Source organism: Vicugna pacos, unplaced genomic scaffold (assembly GCF_048564905.1).
Source record: "Vicugna pacos unplaced genomic scaffold, VicPac4 scaffold_21, whole genome shotgun sequence".
NCBI classification, from domain to species: Eukaryota; Metazoa; Chordata; class Mammalia; order Artiodactyla; family Camelidae; genus Vicugna; species Vicugna pacos.
Window position 1 is genome coordinate 18896350 of NW_027328742.1, and position 10465 is coordinate 18906814.

General features: G+C 53.0%; 1 pseudogene; it reads right to left on the reverse strand.

The window, feature by feature from the left end:
- Positions 1-9: 9 nt before the first annotated feature.
- LOC140694415 (eosinophil peroxidase-like) lies at positions 10-10465 on the reverse strand (annotated as a pseudogene).

Below are 10465 nucleotides of genomic sequence, written 5' to 3' on the forward strand. Positions count from 1 at the left end.
TCAGTGCTGCTGGGAGCCCGGCTGTCACTCCCAAAGAACCAGCTCTGAGCGATAGCCAGCAAAAGCATCAGCAGGAAACGGTGGCCCCGGGGGAGAAGGTAGCCTTGTGGTCTTCCCCAGGTTCCCCCGTCTCCAAGGCCAGAGGCTCCGATGGACTCCTGCGGAAGTGGCACAGGTGGGCAGGTAAGGAACTTGCTGGATATCCAGACATGGAGCTGCTTTTAGGGTGTTGGATCCTTCCTGATTGCTCCCCAAAGTCCCAGGGCCCTGGAATTAACTTGTCAGCCCAGAAGCTAGTGTCCACCAGGAAAAAATCTCTAGAGACAAGATCTGTTGTTCTGCTTAGAGGCCTGAGAGGACTCAGCCATCCTGTCCAAGGAAGGATGTGTGGGCCTGACTAGCACAGGGCTGTTGGAGGGGGGCCTCCCTTTACCTGCACAAGCCTCATGTGCCTCTCCAGGCTGACAGGTTCAGTCTGGGGATGGAGTTACAGTTCACAAAGCCCAGGGGGTAGGTGTTGGCCTTGAAGATGTCCCTTGGAACAGTGGTGATACCAGTATTGTCACACACAATTCGAGACAAGGAAATCTGGCGAAGGGCCTGGCGCTGGCGCTTGGTGAAAACACCCCGTTTCTGCCACCAGAACCTACAAGACGGGGGAGAGAGGTGGATGAAGTTTGGGGGGAATGAATAGGAAGGCGCACCCGCTGTGTGCTGGGTACTTTACATACATGATTTCATTCGCCTGTCCAAAATCCCTGCAGGAGAGGTGTGATTCTCATAGAGGAAGACTCAGGTTCAGTGGTCAAGTAAATTGCCCAGGATTAAATGCACAGTAATATACGTGGCCAGGGCTGGATTTGAACCCAGGTAAATGCCAAATCCAAATAAGGAGTCAGGTCTTAAACCTCAAGCTTATTGGAGGAAAACCAGATTTAGCCATTTCTGCATGTTTTTGGGATCAACCAGCCTGGAACAGTGAAGCTGAGAAGTCTGTCTCCTGGGTTAAAGGTGCCTGTACCTCAGGCAAGTAGTCTCTCTCCCTCTGACCAAGCTCTCCAGGGAGGAGCCTCCTGGTCTCAGATCTTGGAAGAGATGAACCTAAAAAGAGTACTTTCACTGTTTTTCAAAAAGTTGAAGCATAGTTGATCTACAGTGTTCTGTTAGTTTCTGGTATACAGCTTAGTGATCCAGATATATATATATATATTATATATATATATATATATATAAACTTTGTTTCATTGTTGAGTCTTGGAATTCTAGTGCTTTCTGCCCTGCATCTGGGGCTGGTCCCTTTAGGGTAGGGTCACTTACCTGTCTCCATTTCGGGCTCTTGTAAACTGGTTCTCAAAAAGACAGGCCAGAAGAGGCCCCACTCGGGCCCCTGGCAGAAGAGGCTCGGCGATGGCCCCAATCCAGATGTCAATGTTGTCAGGTGTCCCATACAGACTCAGGAACTTCCGTGCCAGATCCCCGTTATTCAGCACCTGGCTAAGCTGCGCCAGATTCCGGGGCTGGGAGAGTCTGCAGAAGCGCCTCCATGCATTGTACCCTGTAGGGAGAGGGGACAGAAGCCGTTTAGTCTTCCCTCTGCTGGTTCCCATTAGCTTCTCTCCATGATTCCTCCCAAGAGAGCTCTGTGGTCAGGCAGTATTGGGCAGAACAAAATCCCTGCTGGCAGAAGAGGCCTTGAGCTTTTCAAAGACCAAATCACTCCCCTCTAATTTTCAATGTGAGCAGACAACCACGCTTTCTGTCTATCAAACGGAGGTATATACTAACGTAAAACACTGTTGTAACCAGCATTCACAACCACAATGATATTATTATTGGGCTCATGGCATTAATTAGACACAAAGAAGACAGTATCCAGAACATGAAAGACACTCAGATTTGTAGAATGAATGAATAAATGAATACATAAGTGAACAAACAAAGAAATGAACAGCATAGATACAATGTATCTGCTCAGAAGAGGACCACATGGTCTTCTTTTTATATAAATGAATCCATTTATATAAAAGGTCCAGAATAGGCAAATACGTAGAGAAAGAAGATTAGTAATTTTCAGGGGCTGGAGTGAGGATGGGAAGTGCCTGTTTTTTTGTTTTTTTTTTAACATTTTATTGTAGTATGATTCCTGTATAGTAAATTACACATATTTCAGATGTACAGTTTGATGACTTTTGATAGATGTACACACCAATGAAACCACCACCACAATCAAGGTAGCTAACATTTCCATCAGGGGAGTGCCTGTTATGACCAGGTTTCTTTTGTGAGTGATGGAAATGTTCTGATATTAAATATGAGGCACAACTCTAAATACACAAAAACCACTGAATTATATACCTTATATGGGTGAATTTTATGATTTGTTAATTCTCTCTCAATAAGCTGTTAAAAATTTTTTCCCACCTACTCAGAAACTTACAAAGACCAGCCATACTGATTTGTCAGCTATCAGGATCCCACACCAAGACCAAGTCATAATATGGTGGGGACCGTCAAGATAGGCGATAGCTTCTTCATAGCCTAAAGAAATAGGAGTCCAAAGTCGTCCACCGAACTACAGCTCACAAATACCATCCCCCGGCTGAACAAAGGAAAACCGTATGATGTTCCACCATTACCAAGCCCTGCTGTGTGAATCTCTCTCAGGACCCTCCCGCTTCTGTGAGGTACTTTGTAATGTCCGTGTTACCAGTGGATATTTACTGAGCTTGAGCAGCTGTGACTTTTCCAAGGTCACCCCCTCTTTGCAGTGGAGTTCAGATCACAGTTTCCAATTCCAAATTTGGTGTTGGAATTGGGACGGGATTGGAGGAGACTGCAAGAGCTAGGATCAAGAAAATATTTCTGGGACAGCTTGGCGGGATCAAAAACAGTGTGCCAGTTTGGCTGGCTAGCAATCTCACATCTCCAGCAGGGGGCGCCCACAGGGCTTTAGCTGTCCCGGGCACCCAGGCGTAGGGAAGGAAGGAAACTCAAGTTCTTGAGTGCCGGCTATGTGCCCGCCAGCTGCTGTGTTAGGTGCAGGAGGAATTGCCCGCACTTCATTATCATCGGCCACAGAGAAGCCGAGGCAGATGGGGCCTCAGGTTGTACCGAGACAGAGAAGTAGGCGATGGGGAGGGGGAGAGACCAGCAAAGCGGGGGCCAGTCTTTCCATAACATCGTGGATTGAACAGGGGAAAGAAAGGAGGAATTTTTAACTTGACTGGAATTTCACTACTTCTTAGTTCTGTGGCCTTGGGCCAAATTACTAGATTTATTTCCTCAGCTATAAAAATGGCTATAACAGCTACTTCTCAAGGTCATCGGGAGGACTAAAAGAAATCCATCAAAGTTCCTAGCAAAATGACTAATTTTTCTTCTTTCCTGGGGTAGAACAGCCAAGACAGTTTTAATTTTACTCCACCTGTTCCCTGCCTCTCAGAGCCAGGAGCCAGCTTCTATATCCTTGCAACTTCCTCCTTGGAACTTGCCAGGGTACTGGGGAATGGGGTAGCTCTCCCTTGCCTTTGAAACCTACTGTTTTTTTCTACTTGGAAAGTCCTAATCTCCTTCATTCAGCTCCTCTGTCCAAGTCCTGGTCCTGTGGTGACCCTAAAGCTAGAAACCCCACGGTGGATGAAGAAGATACTGAAAAGGAGGTCCTCAGCCTCAGGCTTGTGTGCCTCTGAACCACAGCACATCCTGGTGACAGTCCCAGTCAGAAAGGAACCCTGGTCAGGCAAAGCCTGAGAGGAGGGGAGGCAGCCCCCTCACCTGGGAGGCCGTGGTCGCAGCTGCGTTGCATGTTGAGGGCCGCCAGGTCCAGCCCGATCCTTCTGACTTGCCGAAAAAGCCGGTCCCGGAGCTCATCCACTAACATGGAATCTTGCCGGTTCAGCTTGGCAGGGGTGGCCATGAGGCCTCGGAGGATGGGGTCAATGCCACCTGGTGGTGGGAATATGAGCAGCACAGATTGGACCAGCCTCTTGGAAGCCCCTGAATCACATGATGCTAAACTAGCTCAGAGCTGGACAAGCCAGTCACTTAAATTCTATGATGTTTGTATCAGGAAGCAGTGACCCAGGTGGACAGGAAGGGAGCTGGAGCTGGCAGGGAAAAGCACCCTCACTTCTTCTAGAAGGAGTGGAAGGAAGCTCCTTTCTTTCAGGACCACAGCCACCAGTCTGACATCAGTCTCCTCCTCTTTTAGAAATCCTCTAATCCTGGAGGGGATGGGGGCACGTGACGAAGGGTCTTGGTGACACCCGCCCTGTTTTCACTGCCCGTGACCTGAGCAGCAGCCTGGCCTCCTTGCACTAAGCTGGGCCCCACCCTGACTCCTAGCTGCCTCTGGAAAACCCAGGCACCTTCGTGCATGATTCGCCAGCTGGCGAAGAAGGCAGAGCTGAGTGGGACCCATGAGTTGGGCGCCGAGGCCCGGTACTGGCTGTCCAGGCAGAACATGAACGGCTGGAGCATGGTGTGGCCGAAGCAGAAGGCCAGGGTGAAGACGTTGGCCACCCGGGGGTCTACATTGGAGCAGTACCCCCGGTAGGGGCCCAAGGTTCTGCTGGCCCTGGCCCGGCCCAGAACCAGAGGCAGAAAGTCCCAGTAGGTGATGATCTGGAAGAAAAGATGTCAGAAGATCATTACCTTAGTGGCCCCCACCCCACGTGCTTGCCTTAGGGCAAACCTTTTGCTTTTCGAAGCCTGCTCAGACATACTAATTCTTTATTGGCATGGTGTCAAATGTGGCCATGTTGATTTCCCATTGTCTGATGGAGACACTGAAGCCCAGAGAGGGTGCGTGACATGGTCAGGGTTACAGGTCGGATCTCAGGAACATCCCCAATCAGACCTGGCTGACTTGGGGCACATCCCTGAGGATGTGTTGAGGAAGGTGGGAGTCACTCCCTCAGATGGCTTCTCTGGCCAGATTGCCTTCTAGGGGATGCTGGGACCCAGGCTCCCTACCTGGACCATGGCCCCCAAGATCTTGCGGGCCTCCTGGTACAGCTTGTCTCCAGTCCACCGGGGGTTCAGGCGTCTCAGCTCAGTAGCCAGCCGGTTGTGCTCTTGCACAAAGAGGGTGTGCGTGGCTGCCAGTTTGGGGGTTTCCGTTGACCGGGTATCACCTTGAAAATCCCAAGATCAGAGTGAATAGAGCTCTTCCCACAGAAATGTCTTTCTGCTAAGGCAGACAGAGCTCTGGGGACTAGAAAGAGGTGGTGGGACTTTGTGACCTGGGCCAAATTCTTGGCCTCACTGGACCTCCATCTCCTCAGCTGTGTGGTGGGGCTCCACCAATTACCACCCTCCTTCCCAACACAGCGGGCCAGGACAGGGAGGACTGTGGAGTCCTGGGTCCCGAAGTCCCTGGAACGGGTTTGGGGCGGGGGGGGGAAGCACAGGGCAGCTGCTGGGCTTGGGCGGGAAAACCTTTGCCTAATGATTCTGCTCTGCAAGATGACCAGATCCACAGCCAGTGAAGGGACACAGTGACTAAGGGGCCTTGCCTTTGGGACTGTGGGTCCCCCTGCCCCACGGGTTGCATCCCTCTGCACGGTCTGTCCCAGGGGCTAGACCTTTCCCCAGCTTTGGGCTCGGTGTCATGCTGCTCTCCCCAAGGAGCCCCAGGGAGGGAGAAAGGAGGAGGGCTGGGCAGAGCCTGTTCCTGTCAGCAGACTTCCTTCCATTGGCCGGGAAGGAAAGTACGTTCCCAAAGGTGGCCTTACACACAGTCACTTGCTGGCCTTGAACTAAGCTCTTTTGCACGTGGTCCTATTCAAACTACTCAGTTTCAGTAGACATCTCACAAAGGTGCACGCTGCTCTTGCCAGCAACAAAGAAACATATGATCCTTAAAAAAGGGACTCGAGATGACTCCCTGAGAGGAAAGTGGTGGAGCAGAGTGGAAAGAGCCCAGACCTGGCCACTGCACTGACTTGATTCCCACCGTGGGCTCTGCCACCTGACCCTCTGCTCTGGAGCACATCAGTTACCGTCCCTGAGTTCTCATCTGCAAAACGAGGGTGATAATAGTGCCCTCCTTTCAGGATTGCTGTCAGGATTAGAGATGGCACATTTAAACATCTGAAACAACCAGAAGCGATGACCATCATTATTATGACCAGGACGGTGTGGGGGAAAACCCTCAGAAGAGTTCAAATTATGCATCCAGAAGAAGGCGGCAGGTGACAGTGACTAGCAGCAGTGGAAGGGAAACTAAAGAGCGTAAGGGAAGTTAGCCCCAAGAAGGAAAAAAAAACCAGGTGAAAGTAAAACTACTTTCAGGGAATTAAAGAGGCTATTGCTGTGTGAAAGAGAGAGAGCGTTTTCTCTGAGGTCCCAGAAGCATGATGAAGAGCAGCAGATAGACAGTAGATCAAAATGAGGGGGACCTTTCCGACAGCACTGCTCCAGATAGACTTCTAGTGGGTGAGTCCGTTATCACTGGAGAGAGTCAAGCCGTGATCTCTGGCCACACTTGGGTCACTTGCAAAGGGACTCCTTCCAGCATACTGATTCTGTGATTACTGTGCACAGATCTGCGCTGTGGTGTGCCAAACACTGAGTTATGGAGCCATATATCCTATCCTATCCCACTGTGGCTTCCCAACCTGGAACCCAGGGACTGGCTGCTTCCTGGGGTGACCCCCCGCCCACTGTGTCAGACCTGCCAGGAAGCAGGGGATGCGCGCAGAGCGGTTGGTGAGGAGGAGGGGTCATCGTGCAGGTTGTCGAAGGGCAGCAGGGCCCGCCCGTTGTCCTGGAAGCGCTGGTTGACGGCCAGCAGCCCCAGATGGTTGGTCCAGTTGCGCAGCTGCAGGGCAAGGGAGACCTCGCTGCTGTACACCATGCTGGCGTCCACGAAGGAGGTGAGCGCGTTGATCTGGTTTCGGACTTTGTTCCTGTTTCGGGGGCAGGCGGGTGCCTAGCGGAAGAAGGGAATGCAGTCACGCTGGTTGCTGATGCGGGGGTCGTTGGGCGGGATCTGCGGTGGAAGAGGAATCTGTGACACTGGGGCTTCTCACAAGCAAGCTGCCTCCTCCTGGTCATCCCCCACCTGCTTCAAAACCTTGCTCAAAACTCCCTTCTTTCAGGAAGCCCTCCTTGACTCACCCAGACTCACGGTGCTCACCAGGCCATCTGAGCATCCTTGGCACTTTGTGTCATAGAGTCATGAAAGGTTAGAAATGCATGAGGCCTTAGAGCCTCATCTTAAGGATGGGGAAACTGAGGCTCAGAGAGGGGAAGTCACAACTTGTCAGCAGGAGAGGAGGGGTGAGAACTAGTTCTCCCAGCACATGAGCCTGTGCTCCGTTCATTCCATTTAGTCCGACAGGTGTTTCCTAAGCACCGTTCTGTGCTGGGTGCTTCAGAGACTGGGAAAGCCACCAAAACTCAGGGCAGGTTGCGGGAAGCTGGTAATTCAGTCAAAACAGACACCCACGTAGAGTAATGTAACTGTGAATTGAGGCAGCATTTGCTGTGCTTGGTCTAAGTCAAAAGCTAAAGGTGTAATAGGATGCTGGGGAAGGCTCCCCTGAGGACCTAGAGGAAGGAGCCAGCCAGGGCCCCCACACATCGCATCCCACACTAATAAGGGCGAGTGAGTGTGTGAGTGTGTGCACGGACCTCCCCTCCATCCCCAACAGAGGCTCTGCTCCCAGGAGTCCATCTTTCTTCCCCAGTGTTCCACACTATCATTGCCTCTCAGCATGCACGGTGCTCACAACCAGATCCCAGGAACTGGCAAGAACTGCAGGACCTCGGACCGCCCCAGGAGGGAGAGAAGGGCAAGAGCTAAGAGACTCTAAAGGCTTCAAAAAAAAGGCAGCAGCCCAGAGGCTTCCCCTGCTGGAAGCAGACCCATGGGTCAAGGCCAGTCTCAACTGCTTCCCTTCTGTGAAGCCTGCACTGAACCTCCTGGCAGGTTGCGCCACCCCCACCCCTCAAACACACACAGAACCAGGAGTCTTCTTGTCTCTGTGTGATATCCCAGCATCACAGGCAGTTCCTTAATGCTCCAGTTCCCCAGTCCCAGCTCTTAAACTTAAACTTAAACCTTAAGCCTATGACACCATCACCTGGGGGTGGAGGCCACACCAGGGGCCCGGGAGATTATGGGAGGGTAACTTGATGGGGAAGCAGGGAGGCAGCTGGGCACAGGTCCTCTCACAGTCAATGCCTGCAGTGAAGGCCACCCTGGCTGGGGACTCGGGGGCGAAGTCCAAGTCGTGGTCGATGAACTGGCCCCACTGCATGAACATGAGGGACCGGCCCAGGTCGGAGGTCAGCCTCTCGCTGGGGAAGCGCACGATCTGGTTGGAGACGGCCTGGACCTGGTGGGGAGGTAAGTCAGTGTGGGGCGTAGGCTCCTGACCCCTTGGGGTGTCAGAGCCAACCCAGGACTCGGGATGGCAGGTCACCCCTGCTGGAGTTAGCGTATTTTTGCATCCTCTCCAGCCCTCTTCTCTCCTATCCTGCTCAGCCCTACCTCCTGTGTTGCTGTCATTCCTACAAGAATGATCTCTGGCCTGGCTCCTGATGATTCCAGGAGTAAAAGGAGGGGGAGGGGCCAGGTTGGCTGGCTCAGACCCCACCTGCTCCTCCAGAGTGGCAGATAGATCAAATTGATAGAACAAGTTATAGACTCGTGGATAATTAGATGGTAGAATTGATCGACAGATGCAAGGACTGGTTGCTAGGTGATGGATAATAAATATGGAGAGAATTGGATAGATGGAAAGATCAATGGAAGAAAAAATAGTAGATAGATGTTGATAGATGGGTTGATGATAGATCGTTCTGTTACCATATGAATAGAAAATGGATAAATTGTTAAATGTGAAACAGTTTAGGTCAATAGCTAGAGCTAAATTAAGGTGCATTGCTCTTTAGTTTAGCAAGGTACTTTGATACTAATTTTTCCGGAATAAAACGATACTGTAATGGCTGGCGTTACTTTATCACATCTTATATGGATGTTTATACCAAGGACTTTATTAAATAGTCACAACAGCAATAGGAAGTAGGTTTTACTGCCATTTTACAGCTGAGGAAACTGAGACTCAGCTGGAGTCACCCAGCCTGCCAGCCATACAGCCCAGATGGGAGCCCTGGCAGGCTGACTGTGGGCTGTGCTTTGACTCCCTGCGTTTAGAAGAGATGGGGCATCCTCTAGACCCTCAGCCCTGACTCACAAGAGGGAGGAGGAAGCCGTTGCGCCTCTTGCCGGGGGTCCAGCCGAAGGGGAGCGACACCCCGTCCTCATACTGGGCTGGCAGCCAGCGAGCCAGGGCCTGGTTGGCGGCCCCCAGCAAGGGTCTCCTCCTGTGGCGGTGGGTGGGCTGGGGTCAGCAGGGCTGGGAAGGAGGGGAGGGAACAGGGCAACCCCAGGCCAGGTGCCACCCCAGGCACCCACCTGTTGTTGCATCTCCCAGTGATGGTGCGGTACTTGTCACTGCACTGCTCAGCCTCATCCTGGACAGCGCAGCCACTGGCCTGGGACAGCAGCCGCAGCTGGGGTTTCGTTAGCACGTCTGGAGGGGGAGGGGCAGCGGGCAGGGTTCTAGCTCCTTCTTGACCTAGTCTGTTCTGTACCTCCCACCCCTTTCTCCTCTCTCCTCCCAATGCCCCAAGGCCACATGCCCTGCACTCCCGCCTGTCTCCCTTCCACTCCCAGGCTGGGGCAGGCCTGGGGCGGGGAGCTCAGTGGGGTGCACAGTACCAGTGACATTGAAGGATCTGGACTCCTGGAATTGCAGCTTCTCCTCCAGCAGCCCCAAGGCCACGTGCATATAATCAGCAGCCCTCACAGCTATCCTGGTGGCCGCTACTGGCTGTTTGAAGTAGGACAGGAGGTCCATGGGGCTGGCCAAGCCACTGCGAAGGCGCTGCTTGATGCTGCCCAGAAGAGGAGGAGTGAGGGCCAGGAGAAGAAGCAGACCCACCCAGCAGGGCCCCCACCGTGGGCAGTGGGCAGTCAGCACGGGGGAAATAGACAGAAGGCTGGACGGAAGGGAGGCTCTGCACTGACATGGCACTGCCCCAAGGTGCCCAGGGGCAGCTGATGGGTGAGAGGCCCTTGGCTGGAGTCCACCCCCCATCAGTGTCCCTCCCAGGCCCACGCAGGCCCCAGACCCATGCAGGCCCCAGACCCAGGCCCAGGCCCACCTCCTCTCAGTCTGATTGTAGGCAGAATCCACCAGCAGCTTGGCCTTTGTTATGCAGCTCTGAAGGACTGAGGTGTCCACCGCCCCAGGGAAGGCTGTTCAGGGGGAAGGGGACTCAGGCTCCAGGGCAGCCACAGGCCCCTCAGACCCAACTCCTCCCCGCTCCATTGCCCCTCTCCTTGGCCGCCCGAGGGGCTACTACCTGGGGCTGTGCCCTCACAGGGCTGGGCCAGGATGAGTGTGGCTAGGACCCCCGCCAGGGCCGGGAGCAGCTTCATCTCTGCAGT